An 18,369-nucleotide genomic window follows, 5' to 3' on the forward strand; every position below is an offset into this window, starting at 1 on the left:
AAATTCGAAAATGAAAGTTTGCGCACGTACTTGATTTCTTGTCATCCGAAAAAGTCATTCTGAGTACATATGTAACCTAAAAGCGCTTTTCTGGAGTTTGATGATAGTTTTAGGTGTGGAAGTAAAAAAAAGCAAGGGCGATCTGATATTGATTTATTATTTTTGTTTACCACTCAGAATGCGTTTCCTTCCTCCAACTCCCCACTTAAGAGGGAGAGGAACGGTCATCAATGACCGAAGACCGTGTCTCACCAAGCTAGAGACAGTCTCGGTCAGCTTCACGCTCAGAAGAAAACGCTATTTCTCTTCATCGTGGTTTAGGTCCAGTCAGAGTTATCTGACGTCCCGGCGATACATACTATAGAAATGATCCCTAAAAGTATGATCTTACCCGCGTAGGATCGTTACATGAGTTTTACAAATGTAATATGTTCATTAAAATAAGGTTAATATTATTTTTTCTTATTACATGATTACGCGTAAAAACCCACACAAAACCAAGTTGCAATTGTAATTTTGAACCGTAATAAAATGCAAAAGAAGAACAGGTAGCGGGATTTTCCTTCAGGTTTTGAATTTTAAACGTGACGGTTTATATGTAAAAGACGTACGTTCAAGGGGAAATAACCAATTTATTACTATGACTATGACAATCCCAAACCTAGTACAACATGTACAAAAACATCTTTTTGGCAACAAAAGTAGTTTAACAAAATAAGCAATATATTAGGTTAAAATGGTCAACAAATTTGAGAATTGCAGCGAAATGTTTGTGGGACAACGTGACAATAATTGAAGTATAGTAAAACAGACGAAAAACACGACAGACCTGTTAGTTTGATGTATATAGCTATAAGACATGCCAATAAAATTCGAAAATGAAAGTTTGCGCACGTACTTGATTTCTTGTCATCCGAAAAAGTCATTCTGAGTACATATGTAACCTAAAAGCGCTTTTCTGGAGTTTGATGATAGTTTTAGGTGTGGAAGTAAAAAAAAAGCAAGGGCGATCTGATATTGATTTATTATTTTTGTTTACCACTCAGAATGCGTTTCCTTCCTCCAACTCCCCACTTAAGAGGGAGAGGAACGGTCATCAATGACCGAAGACCGTGTCTCACCAAGCTAGAGACAGTCTCGGTCAGCTTCACGCTCAGAAGAAAACGCTATTTCTCTTCATCGTGGGTTTAGGTCCAGTCAGAGTTATCTGACGTCCCGGCGATACATACTATAGAAATGATCCCTAAAAGTATGATCTTACCCGCGTAGGATCGTTACATGAGTTTTACAAATGTAATATGTTCATTAAAATAAGGTTAATATTATTTTTTCTTATTACATGATTACGCGTAAAAACCCACACAAAACCAAGTTGCAATTGTAATTTTGAACCGTAATAAAATGCAAAAGAAGAACAGGTAGCGGGATTTTCCTTCAGGTTTTGAATTTTAAACGTGACGGTTTATATGTAAAAGACGTACGTTCAAGGGGAAATAACCAATTTATTACTATGACTATGACAATCCCAAACCTAGTACAACATGTACAAAAACATCTTTTTGGCAACAAAAGTAGTTTAACAAAATAAGCAATATATTAGGTTAAAATGGTCAACAAATTTGAGAATTGCAGCGAAATGTTTGTGGGACAACGTGACAATAATTGAAGTATAGTAAAACAGACGAAAAACACGACAGACCTGTTAGTTTGATGTATATAGCTATAAGACATGCCAATAAAATTCGAAAATGAAAGTTTGCGCACGTACTTGATTTCTTGTCATCCGAAAAAGTCATTCTGAGTACATATGTAACCTAAAAGCGCTTTTCTGGAGTTTGATGATAGTTTTAGGTGTGGAAGTAAAAAAAAAGCAAGGGCGATCTGATATTGATTTATTATTTTTGTTTACCACTCAGAATGCGTTTCCTTCCTCCAACTCCCCACTTAAGAGGGAGAGGAACGGTCATCAATGACCGAAGACCGTGTCTCACCAAGCTAGAGACAGTCTCGGTCAGCTTCACGCTCAGAAGAAAACGCTATTTCTCTTCATCGTGGGTTTAGGTCCAGTCAGAGTTATCTGACGTCCCGGCGATACATACTATAGAAATGATCCCTAAAAGTATGATCTTACCCGCGTAGGATCGTTACATGAGTTTTACAAATGTAATATGTTCATTAAAATAAGGTTAATATTATTTTTTCTTATTACATGATTACGCGTAAAAACCCACACAAAACCAAGTTGCAATTGTAATTTTGAACCGTAATAAAATGCAAAAGAAGAACAGGTAGCGGGATTTTCCTTCAGGTTTTGAATTTTAAACGTGACGGTTTATATGTAAAAGACGTACGTTCAAGGGGAAATAACCAATTTATTACTATGACTATGACAATCCCAAACCTAGTACAACATGTACAAAAACATCTTTTTGGCAACAAAAGTAGTTTAACAAAATAAGCAATATATTAGGTTAAAATGGTCAACAAATTTGAGAATTGCAGCGAAATGTTTGTGGGACAACGTGACAATAATTGAAGTATAGTAAAACAGACGAAAAACACGACAGACCTGTTAGTTTGATGTATATAGCTATAAGACATGCCAATAAAATTCGAAAATGAAAGTTTGCGCACGTACTTGATTTCTTGTCATCCGAAAAAGTCATTCTGAGTACATATGTAACCTAAAAGCGCTTTTCTGGAGTTTGATGATAGTTTTAGGTGTGGAAGTAAAAAAAAAGCAAGGGCGATCTGATATTGATTTATTATTTTTGTTTACCACTCAGAATGCGTTTCCTTCCTCCAACTCCCCACTTAAGAGGGAGAGGAACGGTCATCAATGACCGAAGACCGTGTCTCACCAAGCTAGAGACAGTCTCGGTCAGCTTCACGCTCAGAAGAAAACGCTATTTCTCTTCATCGTGGGTTTAGGTCCAGTCAGAGTTATCTGACGTCCCGGCGATACATACTATAGAAATGATCCCTAAAAGTATGATCTTACCCGCGTAGGATCGTTACATGAGTTTTACAAATGTAATATGTTCATTAAAATAAGGTTAATATTATTTTTTCTTATTACATGATTACGCGTAAAAACCCACACAAAACCAAGTTGCAATTGTAATTTTGAACCGTAATAAAATGCAAAAGAAGAACAGGTAGCGGGATTTTCCTTCAGGTTTTGAATTTTAAACGTGACGGTTTATATGTAAAAGACGTACGTTCAAGGGGAAATAACCAATTTATTACTATGACTATGACAATCCCAAACCTAGTACAACATGTACAAAAACATCTTTTTGGCAACAAAAGTAGTTTAACAAAATAAGCAATATATTAGGTTAAAATGGTCAACAAATTTGAGAATTGCAGCGAAATGTTTGTGGGACAACGTGACAATAATTGAAGTATAGTAAAACAGACGAAAAACACGACAGACCTGTTAGTTTGATGTATATAGCTATAAGACATGCCAATAAAATTCGAAAATGAAAGTTTGCGCACGTACTTGATTTCTTGTCATCCGAAAAAGTCATTCTGAGTACATATGTAACCTAAAAGCGCTTTTCTGGAGTTTGATGATAGTTTTAGGTGTGGAAGTAAAAAAAAAGCAAGGGCGATCTGATATTGATTTATTATTTTTGTTTACCACTCAGAATGCGTTTCCTTCCTCCAACTCCCCACTTAAGAGGGAGAGGAACGGTCATCAATGACCGAAGACCGTGTCTCACCAAGCTAGAGACAGTCTCGGTCAGCTTCACGCTCAGAAGAAAACGCTATTTCTCTTCATCGTGGGTTTAGGTCCAGTCAGAGTTATCTGACGTCCCGGCGATACATACTATAGAAATGATCCCTAAAAGTATGATCTTACCCGCGTAGGATCGTTACATGAGTTTTACAAATGTAATATGTTCATTAAAATAAGGTTAATATTATTTTTTCTTATTACATGATTACGCGTAAAAACCCACACAAAACCAAGTTGCAATTGTAATTTTGAACCGTAATAAAATGCAAAAGAAGAACAGGTAGCGGGATTTTCCTTCAGGTTTTGAATTTTAAACGTGACGGTTTATATGTAAAAGACGTACGTTCAAGGGGAAATAACCAATTTATTACTATGACTATGACAATCCCAAACCTAGTACAACATGTACAAAAACATCTTTTTGGCAACAAAAGTAGTTTAACAAAATAAGCAATATATTAGGTTAAAATGGTCAACAAATTTGAGAATTGCAGCGAAATGTTTGTGGGACAACGTGACAATAATTGAAGTATAGTAAAACAGACGAAAAACACGACAGACCTGTTAGTTTGATGTATATAGCTATAAGACATGCCAATAAAATTCGAAAATGAAAGTTTGCGCACGTACTTGATTTCTTGTCATCCGAAAAAGTCATTCTGAGTACATATGTAACCTAAAAGCGCTTTTCTGGAGTTTGATGATAGTTTTAGGTGTGGAAGTAAAAAAAAAGCAAGGGCGATCTGATATTGATTTATTATTTTTGTTTACCACTCAGAATGCGTTTCCTTCCTCCAACTCCCCACTTAAGAGGGAGAGGAACGGTCATCAATGACCGAAGACCGTGTCTCACCAAGCTAGAGACAGTCTCGGTCAGCTTCACGCTCAGAAGAAAACGCTATTTCTCTTCATCGTGGGTTTAGGTCCAGTCAGAGTTATCTGACGTCCCGGCGATACATACTATAGAAATGATCCCTAAAAGTATGATCTTACCCGCGTAGGATCGTTACATGAGTTTTACAAATGTAATATGTTCATTAAAATAAGGTTAATATTATTTTTTCTTATTACATGATTACGCGTAAAAACCCACACAAAACCAAGTTGCAATTGTAATTTTGAACCGTAATAAAATGCAAAAGAAGAACAGGTAGCGGGATTTTCCTTCAGGTTTTGAATTTTAAACGTGACGGTTTATATGTAAAAGACGTACGTTCAAGGGGAAATAACCAATTTATTACTATGACTATGACAATCCCAAACCTAGTACAACATGTACAAAAACATCTTTTTGGCAACAAAAGTAGTTTAACAAAATAAGCAATATATTAGGTTAAAATGGTCAACAAATTTGAGAATTGCAGCGAAATGTTTGTGGGACAACGTGACAATAATTGAAGTATAGTAAAACAGACGAAAAACACGACAGACCTGTTAGTTTGATGTATATAGCTATAAGACATGCCAATAAAATTCGAAAATGAAAGTTTGCGCACGTACTTGATTTCTTGTCATCCGAAAAAGTCATTCTGAGTACATATGTAACCTAAAAGCGCTTTTCTGGAGTTTGATGATAGTTTTAGGTGTGGAAGTAAAAAAAAAGCAAGGGCGATCTGATATTGATTTATTATTTTTGTTTACCACTCAGAATGCGTTTCCTTCCTCCAACTCCCCACTTAAGAGGGAGAGGAACGGTCATCAATGACCGAAGACCGTGTCTCACCAAGCTAGAGACAGTCTCGGTCAGCTTCACGCTCAGAAGAAAACGCTATTTCTCTTCATCGTGGGTTTAGGTCCAGTCAGAGTTATCTGACGTCCCGGCGATACATACTATAGAAATGATCCCTAAAAGTATGATCTTACCCGCGTAGGATCGTTACATGAGTTTTACAAATGTAATATGTTCATTAAAATAAGGTTAATATTATTTTTTCTTATTACATGATTACGCGTAAAAACCCACACAAAACCAAGTTGCAATTGTAATTTTGAACCGTAATAAAATGCAAAAGAAGAACAGGTAGCGGGATTTTCCTTCAGGTTTTGAATTTTAAACGTGACGGTTTATATGTAAAAGACGTACGTTCAAGGGGAAATAACCAATTTATTACTATGACTATGACAATCCCAAACCTAGTACAACATGTACAAAAACATCTTTTTGGCAACAAAAGTAGTTTAACAAAATAAGCAATATATTAGGTTAAAATGGTCAACAAATTTGAGAATTGCAGCGAAATGTTTGTGGGACAACGTGACAATAATTGAAGTATAGTAAAACAGACGAAAAACACGACAGACCTGTTAGTTTGATGTATATAGCTATAAGACATGCCAATAAAATTCGAAAATGAAAGTTTGCGCACGTACTTGATTTCTTGTCATCCGAAAAAGTCATTCTGAGTACATATGTAACCTAAAAGCGCTTTTCTGGAGTTTGATGATAGTTTTAGGTGTGGAAGTAAAAAAAAAGCAAGGGCGATCTGATATTGATTTATTATTTTTGTTTACCACTCAGAATGCGTTTCCTTCCTCCAACTCCCCACTTAAGAGGGAGAGGAACGGTCATCAATGACCGAAGACCGTGTCTCACCAAGCTAGAGACAGTCTCGGTCAGCTTCACGCTCAGAAGAAAACGCTATTTCTCTTCATCGTGGGTTTAGGTCCAGTCAGAGTTATCTGACGTCCCGGCGATACATACTATAGAAATGATCCCTAAAAGTATGATCTTACCCGCGTAGGATCGTTACATGAGTTTTACAAATGTAATATGTTCATTAAAATAAGGTTAATATTATTTTTTCTTATTACATGATTACGCGTAAAAACCCACACAAAACCAAGTTGCAATTGTAATTTTGAACCGTAATAAAATGCAAAAGAAGAACAGGTAGCGGGATTTTCCTTCAGGTTTTGAATTTTAAACGTGACGGTTTATATGTAAAAGACGTACGTTCAAGGGGAAATAACCAATTTATTACTATGACTATGACAATCCCAAACCTAGTACAACATGTACAAAAACATCTTTTTGGCAACAAAAGTAGTTTAACAAAATAAGCAATATATTAGGTTAAAATGGTCAACAAATTTGAGAATTGCAGCGAAATGTTTGTGGGACAACGTGACAATAATTGAAGTATAGTAAAACAGACGAAAAACACGACAGACCTGTTAGTTTGATGTATATAGCTATAAGACATGCCAATAAAATTCGAAAATGAAAGTTTGCGCACGTACTTGATTTCTTGTCATCCGAAAAAGTCATTCTGAGTACATATGTAACCTAAAAGCGCTTTTCTGGAGTTTGATGATAGTTTTAGGTGTGGAAGTAAAAAAAAAGCAAGGGCGATCTGATATTGATTTATTATTTTTGTTTACCACTCAGAATGCGTTTCCTTCCTCCAACTCCCCACTTAAGAGGGAGAGGAACGGTCATCAATGACCGAAGACCGTGTCTCACCAAGCTAGAGACAGTCTCGGTCAGCTTCACGCTCAGAAGAAAACGCTATTTCTCTTCATCGTGGGTTTAGGTCCAGTCAGAGTTATCTGACGTCCCGGCGATACATACTATAGAAATGATCCCTAAAAGTATGATCTTACCCGCGTAGGATCGTTACATGAGTTTTACAAATGTAATATGTTCATTAAAATAAGGTTAATATTATTTTTTCTTATTACATGATTACGCGTAAAAACCCACACAAAACCAAGTTGCAATTGTAATTTTGAACCGTAATAAAATGCAAAAGAAGAACAGGTAGCGGGATTTTCCTTCAGGTTTTGAATTTTAAACGTGACGGTTTATATGTAAAAGACGTACGTTCAAGGGGAAATAACCAATTTATTACTATGACTATGACAATCCCAAACCTAGTACAACATGTACAAAAACATCTTTTTGGCAACAAAAGTAGTTTAACAAAATAAGCAATATATTAGGTTAAAATGGTCAACAAATTTGAGAATTGCAGCGAAATGTTTGTGGGACAACGTGACAATAATTGAAGTATAGTAAAACAGACGAAAAACACGACAGACCTGTTAGTTTGATGTATATAGCTATAAGACATGCCAATAAAATTCGAAAATGAAAGTTTGCGCACGTACTTGATTTCTTGTCATCCGAAAAAGTCATTCTGAGTACATATGTAACCTAAAAGCGCTTTTCTGGAGTTTGATGATAGTTTTAGGTGTGGAAGTAAAAAAAAAGCAAGGGCGATCTGATATTGATTTATTATTTTTGTTTACCACTCAGAATGCGTTTCCTTCCTCCAACTCCCCACTTAGGAGGGAGAGGAACGGTCATCAATGACCGAAGACCGTGTCTCACCAAGCTAGAGACAGTCTCGGTCAGCTTCACGCTCAGAAGAAAACGCTATTTCTCTTCATCGTGGGTTTAGGTCCAGTCAGAGTTATCTGACGTCCCGGCGATACATACTATAGAAATGATCCCTAAAAGTATGATCTTACCCGCGTAGGATCGTTACATGAGTTTTACAAATGTAATATGTTCATTAAAATAAGGTTAATATTATTTTTTCTTATTACATGATTACGCGTAAAAACCCACACAAAACCAAGTTGCAATTGTAATTTTGAACCGTAATAAAATGCAAAAGAAGAACAGGTAGCGGGATTTTCCTTCAGGTTTTGAATTTTAAACGTGACGGTTTATATGTAAAAGACGTACGTTCAAGGGGAAATAACCAATTTATTACTATGACTATGACAATCCCAAACCTAGTACAACATGTACAAAAACATCTTTTTGGCAACAAAAGTAGTTTAACAAAATAAGCAATATATTAGGTTAAAATGGTCAACAAATTTGAGAATTGCAGCGAAATGTTTGTGGGACAACGTGACAATAATTGAAGTATAGTAAAACAGACGAAAAACACGACAGACCTGTTAGTTTGATGTATATAGCTATAAGACATGCCAATAAAATTCGAAAATGAAAGTTTGCGCACGTACTTGATTTCTTGTCATCCGAAAAAGTCATTCTGAGTACATATGTAACCTAAAAGCGCTTTTCTGGAGTTTGATGATAGTTTTAGGTGTGGAAGTAAAAAAAAAGCAAGGGCGATCTGATATTGATTTATTATTTTTGTTTACCACTCAGAATGCGTTTCCTTCCTCCAACTCCCCACTTAAGAGGGAGAGGAACGGTCATCAATGACCGAAGACCGTGTCTCACCAAGCTAGAGACAGTCTCGGTCAGCTTCACGCTCAGAAGAAAACGCTATTTCTCTTCATCGTGGGTTTAGGTCCAGTCAGAGTTATCTGACGTCCCGGCGATACATACTATAGAAATGATCCCTAAAAGTATGATCTTACCCGCGTAGGATCGTTACATGAGTTTTACAAATGTAATATGTTCATTAAAATAAGGTTAATATTATTTTTTCTTATTACATGATTACGCGTAAAAACCCACACAAAACCAAGTTGCAATTGTAATTTTGAACCGTAATAAAATGCAAAAGAAGAACAGGTAGCGGGATTTTCCTTCAGGTTTTGAATTTTAAACGTGACGGTTTATATGTAAAAGACGTACGTTCAAGGGGAAATAACCAATTTATTACTATGACTATGACAATCCCAAACCTAGTACAACATGTACAAAAACATCTTGTTGGCAACAAAAGTAGTTTAACAAAATAAGCAATATATTAGGTTAAAATGGTCAACAAATTTGAGAATTGCAGCGAAATGTTTGTGGGACAACGTGACAATAATTGAAGTATAGTAAAACAGACGAAAAACACGACAGACCTGTTAGTTTGATGTATATAGCTATAAGACATGCCAATAAAATTCGAAAATGAAAGTTTGCGCACGTACTTGATTTCTTGTCATCCGAAAAAGTCATTCTGAGTACATATGTAACCTAAAAGCGCTTTTCTGGAGTTTGATGATAGTTTTAGGTGTGGAAGTAAAAAAAAAGCAAGGGCGATCTGATATTGATTTATTATTTTTGTTTACCACTCAGAATGCGTTTCCTTCCTCCAACTCCCCACTTAAGAGGGAGAGGAACGGTCATCAATGACCGAAGACCGTGTCTCACCAAGCTAGAGACAGTCTCGGTCAGCTTCACGCTCAGAAGAAAACGCTATTTCTCTTCATCGTGGGTTTAGGTCCAGTCAGAGTTATCTGACGTCCCGGCGATACATACTATAGAAATGATCCCTAAAAGTATGATCTTACCCGCGTAGGATCGTTACATGAGTTTTACAAATGTAATATGTTCATTAAAATAAGGTTAATATTATTTTTTCTTATTACATGATTACGCGTAAAAACCCACACAAAACCAAGTTGCAATTGTAATTTTGAACCGTAATAAAATGCAAAAGAAGAACAGGTAGCGGGATTTTCCTTCAGGTTTTGAATTTTAAACGTGACGGTTTATATGTAAAAGACGTACGTTCAAGGGGAAATAACCAATTTATTACTATGACTATGACAATCCCAAACCTAGTACAACATGTACAAAAACATCTTTTTGGCAACAAAAGTAGTTTAACAAAATAAGCAATATATTAGGTTAAAATGGTCAACAAATTTGAGAATTGCAGCGAAATGTTTGTGGGACAACGTGACAATAATTGAAGTATAGTAAAACAGACGAAAAACACGACAGACCTGTTAGTTTGATGTATATAGCTATAAGACATGCCAATAAAATTCGAAAATGAAAGTTTGCGCACGTACTTGATTTCTTGTCATCCGAAAAAGTCATTCTGAGTACATATGTAACCTAAAAGCGCTTTTCTGGAGTTTGATGATAGTTTTAGGTGTGGAAGTAAAAAAAAAGCAAGGGCGATCTGATATTGATTTATTATTTTTGTTTACCACTCAGAATGCGTTTCCTTCCTCCAACTCCCCACTTAAGAGGGAGAGGAACGGTCATCAATGACCGAAGACCGTGTCTCACCAAGCTAGAGACAGTCTCGGTCAGCTTCACGCTCAGAAGAAAACGCTATTTCTCTTCATCGTGGGTTTAGGTCCAGTCAGAGTTATCTGACGTCCCGGCGATACATACTATAGAAATGATCCCTAAAAGTATGATCTTACCCGCGTAGGATCGTTACATGAGTTTTACAAATGTAATATGTTCATTAAAATAAGGTTAATATTATTTTTTCTTATTACATGATTACGCGTAAAAACCCACACAAAACCAAGTTGCAATTGTAATTTTGAACCGTAATAAAATGCAAAAGAAGAACAGGTAGCGGGATTTTCCTTCAGGTTTTGAATTTTAAACGTGACGGTTTATATGTAAAAGACGTACGTTCAAGGGGAAATAACCAATTTATTACTATGACTATGACAATCCCAAACCTAGTACAACATGTACAAAAACATCTTTTTGGCAACAAAAGTAGTTTAACAAAATAAGCAATATATTAGGTTAAAATGGTCAACAAATTTGAGAATTGCAGCGAAATGTTTGTGGGACAACGTGACAATAATTGAAGTATAGTAAAACAGACGAAAAACACGACAGACCTGTTAGTTTGATGTATATAGCTATAAGACATGCCAATAAAATTCGAAAATGAAAGTTTGCGCACGTACTTGATTTCTTGTCATCCGAAAAAGTCATTCTGAGTACATATGTAACCTAAAAGCGCTTTTCTGGAGTTTGATGATAGTTTTAGGTGTGGAAGTAAAAAAAAAGCAAGGGCGATCTGATATTGATTTATTATTTTTGTTTACCACTCAGAATGCGTTTCCTTCCTCCAACTCCCCACTTAAGAGGGAGAGGAACGGTCATCAATGACCGAAGACCGTGTCTCACCAAGCTAGAGACAGTCTCGGTCAGCTTCACGCTCAGAAGAAAACGCTATTTCTCTTCATCGTGGGTTTAGGTCCAGTCAGAGTTATCTGACGTCCCGGCGATACATACTATAGAAATGATCCCTAAAAGTATGATCTTACCCGCGTAGGATCGTTACATGAGTTTTACAAATGTAATATGTTCATTAAAATAAGGTTAATATTATTTTTTCTTATTACATGATTACGCGTAAAAACCCACACAAAACCAAGTTGCAATTGTAATTTTGAACCGTAATAAAATGCAAAAGAAGAACAGGTAGCGGGATTTTCCTTCAGGTTTTGAATTTTAAACGTGACGGTTTATATGTAAAAGACGTACGTTCAAGGGGAAATAACCAATTTATTACTATGACTATGACAATCCCAAACCTAGTACAACATGTACAAAAACATCTTTTTGGCAACAAAAGTAGTTTAACAAAATAAGCAATATATTAGGTTAAAATGGTCAACAAATTTGAGAATTGCAGCGAAATGTTTGTGGGACAACGTGACAATAATTGAAGTATAGTAAAACAGACGAAAAACACGACAGACCTGTTAGTTTGATGTATATAGCTATAAGACATGCCAATAAAATTCGAAAATGAAAGTTTGCGCACGTACTTGATTTCTTGTCATCCGAAAAAGTCATTCTGAGTACATATGTAACCTAAAAGCGCTTTTCTGGAGTTTGATGATAGTTTTAGGTGTGGAAGTAAAAAAAAAGCAAGGGCGATCTGATATTGATTTATTATTTTTGTTTACCACTCAGAATGCGTTTCCTTCCTCCAACTCCCCACTTAAGAGGGAGAGGAACGGTCATCAATGACCGAAGACCGTGTCTCACCAAGCTAGAGACAGTCTCGGTCAGCTTCACGCTCAGAAGAAAACGCTATTTCTCTTCATCGTGGGTTTAGGTCCAGTCAGAGTTATCTGACGTCCCGGCGATACATACTATAGAAATGATCCCTAAAAGTATGATCTTACCCGCGTAGGATCGTTACATGAGTTTTACAAATGTAATATGTTCATTAAAATAAGGTTAATATTATTTTTTCTTATTACATGATTACGCGTAAAAACCCACACAAAACCAAGTTGCAATTGTAATTTTGAACCGTAATAAAATGCAAAAGAAGAACAGGTAGCGGGATTTTCCTTCAGGTTTTGAATTTTAAACGTGACGGTTTATATGTAAAAGACGTACGTTCAAGGGGAAATAACCAATTTATTACTATGACTATGACAATCCCAAACCTAGTACAACATGTACAAAAACATCTTTTTGGCAACAAAAGTAGTTTAACAAAATAAGCAATATATTAGGTTAAAATGGTCAACAAATTTGAGAATTGCAGCGAAATGTTTGTGGGACAACGTGACAATAATTGAAGTATAGTAAAACAGACGAAAAACACGACAGACCTGTTAGTTTGATGTATATAGCTATAAGACATGCCAATAAAATTCGAAAATGAAAGTTTGCGCACGTACTTGATTTCTTGTCATCCGAAAAAGTCATTCTGAGTACATATGTAACCTAAAAGCGCTTTTCTGGAGTTTGATGATAGTTTTAGGTGTGGAAGTAAAAAAAAAGCAAGGGCGATCTGATATTGATTTATTATTTTTGTTTACCACTCAGAATGCGTTTCCTTCCTCCAACTCCCCACTTAAGAGGGAGAGGAACGGTCATCAATGACCGAAGACCGTGTCTCACCAAGCTAGAGACAGTCTCGGTCAGCTTCACGCTCAGAAGAAAACGCTATTTCTCTTCATCGTGGGTTTAGGTCCAGTCAGAGTTATCTGACGTCCCGGCGATACATACTATAGAAATGATCCCTAAAAGTATGATCTTACCCGCGTAGGATCGTTACATGAGTTTTACAAATGTAATATGTTCATTAAAATAAGGTTAATATTATTTTTTCTTATTACATGATTACGCGTAAAAACCCACACAAAACCAAGTTGCAATTGTAATTTTGAACCGTAATAAAATGCAAAAGAAGAACAGGTAGCGGGATTTTCCTTCAGGTTTTGAATTTTAAACGTGACGGTTTATATGTAAAAGACGTACGTTCAAGGGGAAATAACCAATTTATTACTATGACTATGACAATCCCAAACCTAGTACAACATGTACAAAAACATCTTTTTGGCAACAAAAGTAGTTTAACAAAATAAGCAATATATTAGGTTAAAATGGTCAACAAATTTGAGAATTGCAGCGAAATGTTTGTGGGACAACGTGACAATAATTGAAGTATAGTAAAACAGACGAAAAACACGACAGACCTGTTAGTTTGATGTATATAGCTATAAGACATGCCAATAAAATTCGAAAATGAAAGTTTGCGCACGTACTTGATTTCTTGTCATCCGAAAAAGTCATTCTGAGTACATATGTAACCTAAAAGCGCTTTTCTGGAGTTTGATGATAGTTTTAGGTGTGGAAGTAAAAAAAAAGCAAGGGCGATCTGATATTGATTTATTATTTTTGTTTACCACTCAGAATGCGTTTCCTTCCTCCAACTCCCCACTTAAGAGGGAGAGGAACGGTCATCAATGACCGAAGACCGTGTCTCACCAAGCTAGAGACAGTCTCGGTCAGCTTCACGCTCAGAAGAAAACGCTATTTCTCTTCATCGTGGGTTTAGGTCCAGTCAGAGTTATCTGACGTCCCGGCGATACATACTATAGAAATGATCCCTAAAAGTATGATCTTACCCGCGTAGGATCGTTACATGAGTTTTACAAATGTAATATGTTCATTAAAATAAGGTTAATATTATTTTTTCTTATTACATGATTACGCGTAAAAACCCACACAAAACCAAGTTGCAATTGTAATTTTGAACCGTAATAAAATGCAAAAGAAGAACAGGTAGCGGGATTTTCCTTCAGGTTTTGAATTTTAAACGTGACGGTTTATATGTAAAAGACGTACGTTCAAGGGGAAATAACCAATTTATTACTATGACTATGACAATCCCAAACCTAGTACAACATGTACAAAAACATCTTTTTGGCAACAAAAGTAGTTTAACAAAATAAGCAATATATTAGGTTAAAATGGTCAACAAATTTGAGAATTGCAGCGAAATGTTTGTGGGACAACGTGACAATAATTGAAGTATAGTAAAACAGACGAAAAACACGACAGACCTGTTAGTTTGATGTATATAGCTATAAGACATGCCAATAAAATTCGAAAATGAAAGTTTGCGCACGTACTTGATTTCTTGTCATCCGAAAAAGTCATTCTGAGTACATATGTAACCTAAAAGCGCTTTTCTGGAGTTTGATGATAGTTTTAGGTGTGGAAGTAAAAAAAAAGCAAGGGCGATCTGATATTGATTTATTATTTTTGTTTACCACTCAGAATGCGTTTCCTTCCTCCAACTCCCCACTTAAGAGGGAGAGGAACGGTCATCAATGACCGAAGACCGTGTCTCACCAAGCTAGAGACAGTCTCGGTCAGCTTCACGCTCAGAAGAAAACGCTATTTCTCTTCATCGTGGGTTTAGGTCCAGTCAGAGTTATCTGACGTCCCGGCGATACATACTATAGAAATGATCCCTAAAAGTATGATCTTACCCGCGTAGGATCGTTACATGAGTTTTACAAATGTAATATGTTCATTAAAATAAGGTTAATATTATTTTTTCTTATTACATGATTACGCGTAAAAACCCACACAAAACCAAGTTGCAATTGTAATTTTGAACCGTAATAAAATGCAAAAGAAGAACAGGTAGCGGGATTTTCCTTCAGGTTTTGAATTTTAAACGTGACGGTTTATATGTAAAAGACGTACGTTCAAGGGGAAATAACCAATTTATTACTATGACTATGACAATCCCAAACCTAGTACAACATGTACAAAAACATCTTTTTGGCAACAAAAGTAGTTTAACAAAATAAGCAATATATTAGGTTAAAATGGTCAACAAATTTGAGAATTGCAGCGAAATGTTTGTGGGACAACGTGACAATAATTGAAGTATAGTAAAACAGACGAAAAACACGACAGACCTGTTAGTTTGATGTATATAGCTATAAGACATGCCAATAAAATTCGAAAATGAAAGTTTGCGCACGTACTTGATTTCTTGTCATCCGAAAAAGTCATTCTGAGTACATATGTAACCTAAAAGCGCTTTTCTGGAGTTTGATGATAGTTTTAGGTGTGGAAGTAAAAAAAAAGCAAGGGCGATCTGATATTGATTTATTATTTTTGTTTACCACTCAGAATGCGTTTCCTTCCTCCAACTCCCCACTTAAGAGGGAGAGGAACGGTCATCAATGACCGAAGACCGTGTCTCACCAAGCTAGAGACAGTCTCGGTCAGCTTCACGCTCAGAAGAAAACGCTATTTCTCTTCATCGTGGGTTTAGGTCCAGTCAGAGTTATCTGACGTCCCGGCGATACATACTATAGAAATGATCCCTAAAAGTATGATCTTACCCGCGTAGGATCGTTACATGAGTTTTACAAATGTAATATGTTCATTAAAATAAGGTTAATATTATTTTTTCTTATTACATGATTACGCGTAAAAACCCACACAAAACCAAGTTGCAATTGTAATTTTGAACCGTAATAAAATGCAAAAGAAGAACAGGTAGCGGGATTTTCCTTCAGGTTTTGAATTTTAAACGTGACGGTTTATATGTAAAAGACGTACGTTCAAGGGGAAATAACCAATTTATTACTATGACTATGACAATCCCAAACCTAGTACAACATGTACAAAAACATCTTTTTGGCAACAAAAGTAGTTTAACAAAATAAGCAATATATTAGGTTAAAATGGTCAACAAATTTGAGAATTGCAGCGAAATGTTTGTGGGACAACGTGACAATAATTGAAGTATAGTAAAACAGACGAAAAACACGACAGACCTGTTAGTTTGATGTATATAGCTATAAGACATGCCAATAAAATTCGAAAATGAAAGTTTGCGCACGTACTTGATTTCTTGTCATCCGAAAAAGTCATTCTGAGTACATATGTAACCTAAAAGCGCTTTTCTGGAGTTTGATGATAGTTTTAGGTGTGGAAGTAAAAAAAAAGCAAGGGCGATCTGATATTGATTTATTATTTTTGTTTACCACTCAGAATGCGTTTCCTTCCTCCAACTCCCCACTTAAGAGGGAGAGGAACGGTCATCAATGACCGAAGACCGTGTCTCACCAAGCTAGAGACAGTCTCGGTCAGCTTCACGCTCAGAAGAAAACGCTATTTCTCTTCATCGTGGGTTTAGGTCCAGTCAGAGTTATCTGACGTCCCGGCGATACATACTATAGAAATGATCCCTAAAAGTATGATCTTACCCGCGTAGGATCGTTACATGAGTTTTACAAATGTAATATGTTCATTAAAATAAGGTTAATATTATTTTTTCTTATTACATGATTACGCGTAAAAACCCACACAAAACCAAGTTGCAATTGTAATTTTGAACCGTAATAAAATGCAAAAGAAGAACAGGTAGCGGGATTTTCCTTCAGGTTTTGAATTTTAAACGTGACGGTTTATATGTAAAAGACGTACGTTCAAGGGGAAATAACCAATTTATTACTATGACTATGACAATCCCAAACCTAGTACAACATGTACAAAAACATCTTTTTGGCAACAAAAGTAGTTTAACAAAATAAGCAATATATTAGGTTAAAATGGTCAACAAATTTGAGAATTGCAGCGAAATGTTTGTGGGACAACGTGACAATAATTGAAGTATAGTAAAACAGACGAAAAACACGACAGACCTGTTAGTTTGATGTATATAGCTATAAGACATGCCAATAAAATTCGAAAATGAAAGTTTGCGCACGTACTTGATTTCTTGTCATCCGAAAAAGTCATTCTGAGTACATATGTAACCTAAAAGCGCTTTTCTGGAGTTTGATGATAGTTTTAGGTGTGGAAGTAAAAAAAAAGCAAGGGCGATCTGATATTGATTTATTATTTTTGTTTACCACTCAGAATGCGTTTCCTTCCTCCAACTCCCCACTTAAGAGGGAGAGGAACGGTCATCAATGACCGAAGACCGTGTCTCACCAAGCTAGAGACAGTCTCGGTCAGCTTCACGCTCAGAAGAAAACGCTATTTCTCTTCATCGTGGGTTTAGGTCCAGTCAGAGTTATCTGACGTCCCGGCGATACATACTATAGAAATGATCCCTAAAAGTATGATCTTACCCGCGTAGGATCGTTACATGAGTTTTACAAATGTAATATGTTCATTAAAATAAGGTTAATATTATTTTTTCTTATTACATGATTACGCGTAAAAACCCACACAAAACCAAGTTGCAATTGTAATTTTGAACCGTAATAAAATGCAAAAGAAGAACAGGTAGCGGGATTTTCCTTCAGGTTTTGAATTTTAAACGTGACGGTTTATATGTAAAAGACGTACGTTCAAGGGGAAATAACCAATTTATTACTATGACTATGACAATCCCAAACCTAGTACAACATGTACAAAAACATCTTTTTGGCAACAAAAGTAGTTTAACAAAATAAGCAATATATTAGGTTAAAATGGTCAACAAATTTGAGAATTGCAGCGAAATGTTTGTGGGACAACGTGACAATAATTGAAGTATAGTAAAACAGACGAAAAACACGACAGACCTGTTAGTTTGATGTATATAGCTATAAGACATGCCAATAAAATTCGAAAATGAAAGTTTGCGCACGTACTTGATTTCTTGTCATCCGAAAAAGTCATTCTGAGTACATATGTAACCTAAAAGCGCTTTTCTGGAGTTTGA

General features: G+C 35.9%; 21 non-coding genes across 21 annotated transcripts; all 21 read right to left on the reverse strand.

The window, feature by feature from the left end:
• Positions 1-168: 168 nt before the first annotated feature.
• LOC134704143 (small nucleolar RNA U3) lies at positions 169-389 on the reverse strand. The gene has a single exon (XR_010105252.1). It is a non-coding gene; the product is annotated as a small nucleolar RNA U3 (small nucleolar RNA).
• A 648-nt stretch (positions 390-1,037) lies between these two features.
• On the reverse strand, positions 1,038-1,259 carry LOC134704155 (small nucleolar RNA U3). Its single transcript, XR_010105263.1, has one exon. It is a non-coding gene; the product is annotated as a small nucleolar RNA U3 (small nucleolar RNA).
• Positions 1,260-1,907: 648 nt separating this feature from the next.
• Positions 1,908-2,129, reverse strand: LOC134704163 (small nucleolar RNA U3). Its single transcript, XR_010105270.1, has one exon. It is a non-coding gene; the product is annotated as a small nucleolar RNA U3 (small nucleolar RNA).
• A 648-nt stretch (positions 2,130-2,777) lies between these two features.
• On the reverse strand, positions 2,778-2,999 carry LOC134704164 (small nucleolar RNA U3). Its single transcript, XR_010105271.1, has one exon. It is a non-coding gene; the product is annotated as a small nucleolar RNA U3 (small nucleolar RNA).
• Positions 3,000-3,647: 648 nt separating this feature from the next.
• Positions 3,648-3,869, reverse strand: LOC134704165 (small nucleolar RNA U3). The gene has a single exon (XR_010105272.1). It is a non-coding gene; the product is annotated as a small nucleolar RNA U3 (small nucleolar RNA).
• Positions 3,870-4,517: 648 nt separating this feature from the next.
• Positions 4,518-4,739, reverse strand: LOC134704144 (small nucleolar RNA U3). Its single transcript, XR_010105253.1, has one exon. It is a non-coding gene; the product is annotated as a small nucleolar RNA U3 (small nucleolar RNA).
• A 648-nt stretch (positions 4,740-5,387) lies between these two features.
• LOC134704145 (small nucleolar RNA U3) lies at positions 5,388-5,609 on the reverse strand. The gene has a single exon (XR_010105254.1). It is a non-coding gene; the product is annotated as a small nucleolar RNA U3 (small nucleolar RNA).
• A 648-nt stretch (positions 5,610-6,257) lies between these two features.
• Positions 6,258-6,479, reverse strand: LOC134704146 (small nucleolar RNA U3). Its single transcript, XR_010105255.1, has one exon. It is a non-coding gene; the product is annotated as a small nucleolar RNA U3 (small nucleolar RNA).
• A 648-nt stretch (positions 6,480-7,127) lies between these two features.
• Positions 7,128-7,349, reverse strand: LOC134704148 (small nucleolar RNA U3). The gene has a single exon (XR_010105256.1). It is a non-coding gene; the product is annotated as a small nucleolar RNA U3 (small nucleolar RNA).
• A 648-nt stretch (positions 7,350-7,997) lies between these two features.
• LOC134704162 (small nucleolar RNA U3) lies at positions 7,998-8,219 on the reverse strand. The gene has a single exon (XR_010105269.1). It is a non-coding gene; the product is annotated as a small nucleolar RNA U3 (small nucleolar RNA).
• A 648-nt stretch (positions 8,220-8,867) lies between these two features.
• Positions 8,868-9,089, reverse strand: LOC134704149 (small nucleolar RNA U3). Its single transcript, XR_010105257.1, has one exon. It is a non-coding gene; the product is annotated as a small nucleolar RNA U3 (small nucleolar RNA).
• Positions 9,090-9,737: 648 nt separating this feature from the next.
• LOC134704150 (small nucleolar RNA U3) lies at positions 9,738-9,959 on the reverse strand. The gene has a single exon (XR_010105258.1). It is a non-coding gene; the product is annotated as a small nucleolar RNA U3 (small nucleolar RNA).
• A 648-nt stretch (positions 9,960-10,607) lies between these two features.
• LOC134704151 (small nucleolar RNA U3) lies at positions 10,608-10,829 on the reverse strand. The gene has a single exon (XR_010105259.1). It is a non-coding gene; the product is annotated as a small nucleolar RNA U3 (small nucleolar RNA).
• A 648-nt stretch (positions 10,830-11,477) lies between these two features.
• On the reverse strand, positions 11,478-11,699 carry LOC134704152 (small nucleolar RNA U3). The gene has a single exon (XR_010105260.1). It is a non-coding gene; the product is annotated as a small nucleolar RNA U3 (small nucleolar RNA).
• A 648-nt stretch (positions 11,700-12,347) lies between these two features.
• LOC134704153 (small nucleolar RNA U3) lies at positions 12,348-12,569 on the reverse strand. Its single transcript, XR_010105261.1, has one exon. It is a non-coding gene; the product is annotated as a small nucleolar RNA U3 (small nucleolar RNA).
• Positions 12,570-13,217: 648 nt separating this feature from the next.
• Positions 13,218-13,439, reverse strand: LOC134704154 (small nucleolar RNA U3). Its single transcript, XR_010105262.1, has one exon. It is a non-coding gene; the product is annotated as a small nucleolar RNA U3 (small nucleolar RNA).
• Positions 13,440-14,087: 648 nt separating this feature from the next.
• LOC134704156 (small nucleolar RNA U3) lies at positions 14,088-14,309 on the reverse strand. The gene has a single exon (XR_010105264.1). It is a non-coding gene; the product is annotated as a small nucleolar RNA U3 (small nucleolar RNA).
• Positions 14,310-14,957: 648 nt separating this feature from the next.
• On the reverse strand, positions 14,958-15,179 carry LOC134704157 (small nucleolar RNA U3). The gene has a single exon (XR_010105265.1). It is a non-coding gene; the product is annotated as a small nucleolar RNA U3 (small nucleolar RNA).
• A 648-nt stretch (positions 15,180-15,827) lies between these two features.
• Positions 15,828-16,049, reverse strand: LOC134704159 (small nucleolar RNA U3). Its single transcript, XR_010105266.1, has one exon. It is a non-coding gene; the product is annotated as a small nucleolar RNA U3 (small nucleolar RNA).
• A 648-nt stretch (positions 16,050-16,697) lies between these two features.
• Positions 16,698-16,919, reverse strand: LOC134704160 (small nucleolar RNA U3). The gene has a single exon (XR_010105267.1). It is a non-coding gene; the product is annotated as a small nucleolar RNA U3 (small nucleolar RNA).
• Positions 16,920-17,567: 648 nt separating this feature from the next.
• On the reverse strand, positions 17,568-17,789 carry LOC134704161 (small nucleolar RNA U3). Its single transcript, XR_010105268.1, has one exon. It is a non-coding gene; the product is annotated as a small nucleolar RNA U3 (small nucleolar RNA).
• Between the last annotated feature and the right edge of the window lie 580 nt (positions 17,790-18,369).

This window comes from Mytilus trossulus, unplaced genomic scaffold, assembly GCF_036588685.1.
Source record: "Mytilus trossulus isolate FHL-02 unplaced genomic scaffold, PNRI_Mtr1.1.1.hap1 h1tg001286l__unscaffolded, whole genome shotgun sequence".
Classification (NCBI taxonomy): Eukaryota; Metazoa; Mollusca; class Bivalvia; order Mytilida; family Mytilidae; genus Mytilus; species Mytilus trossulus.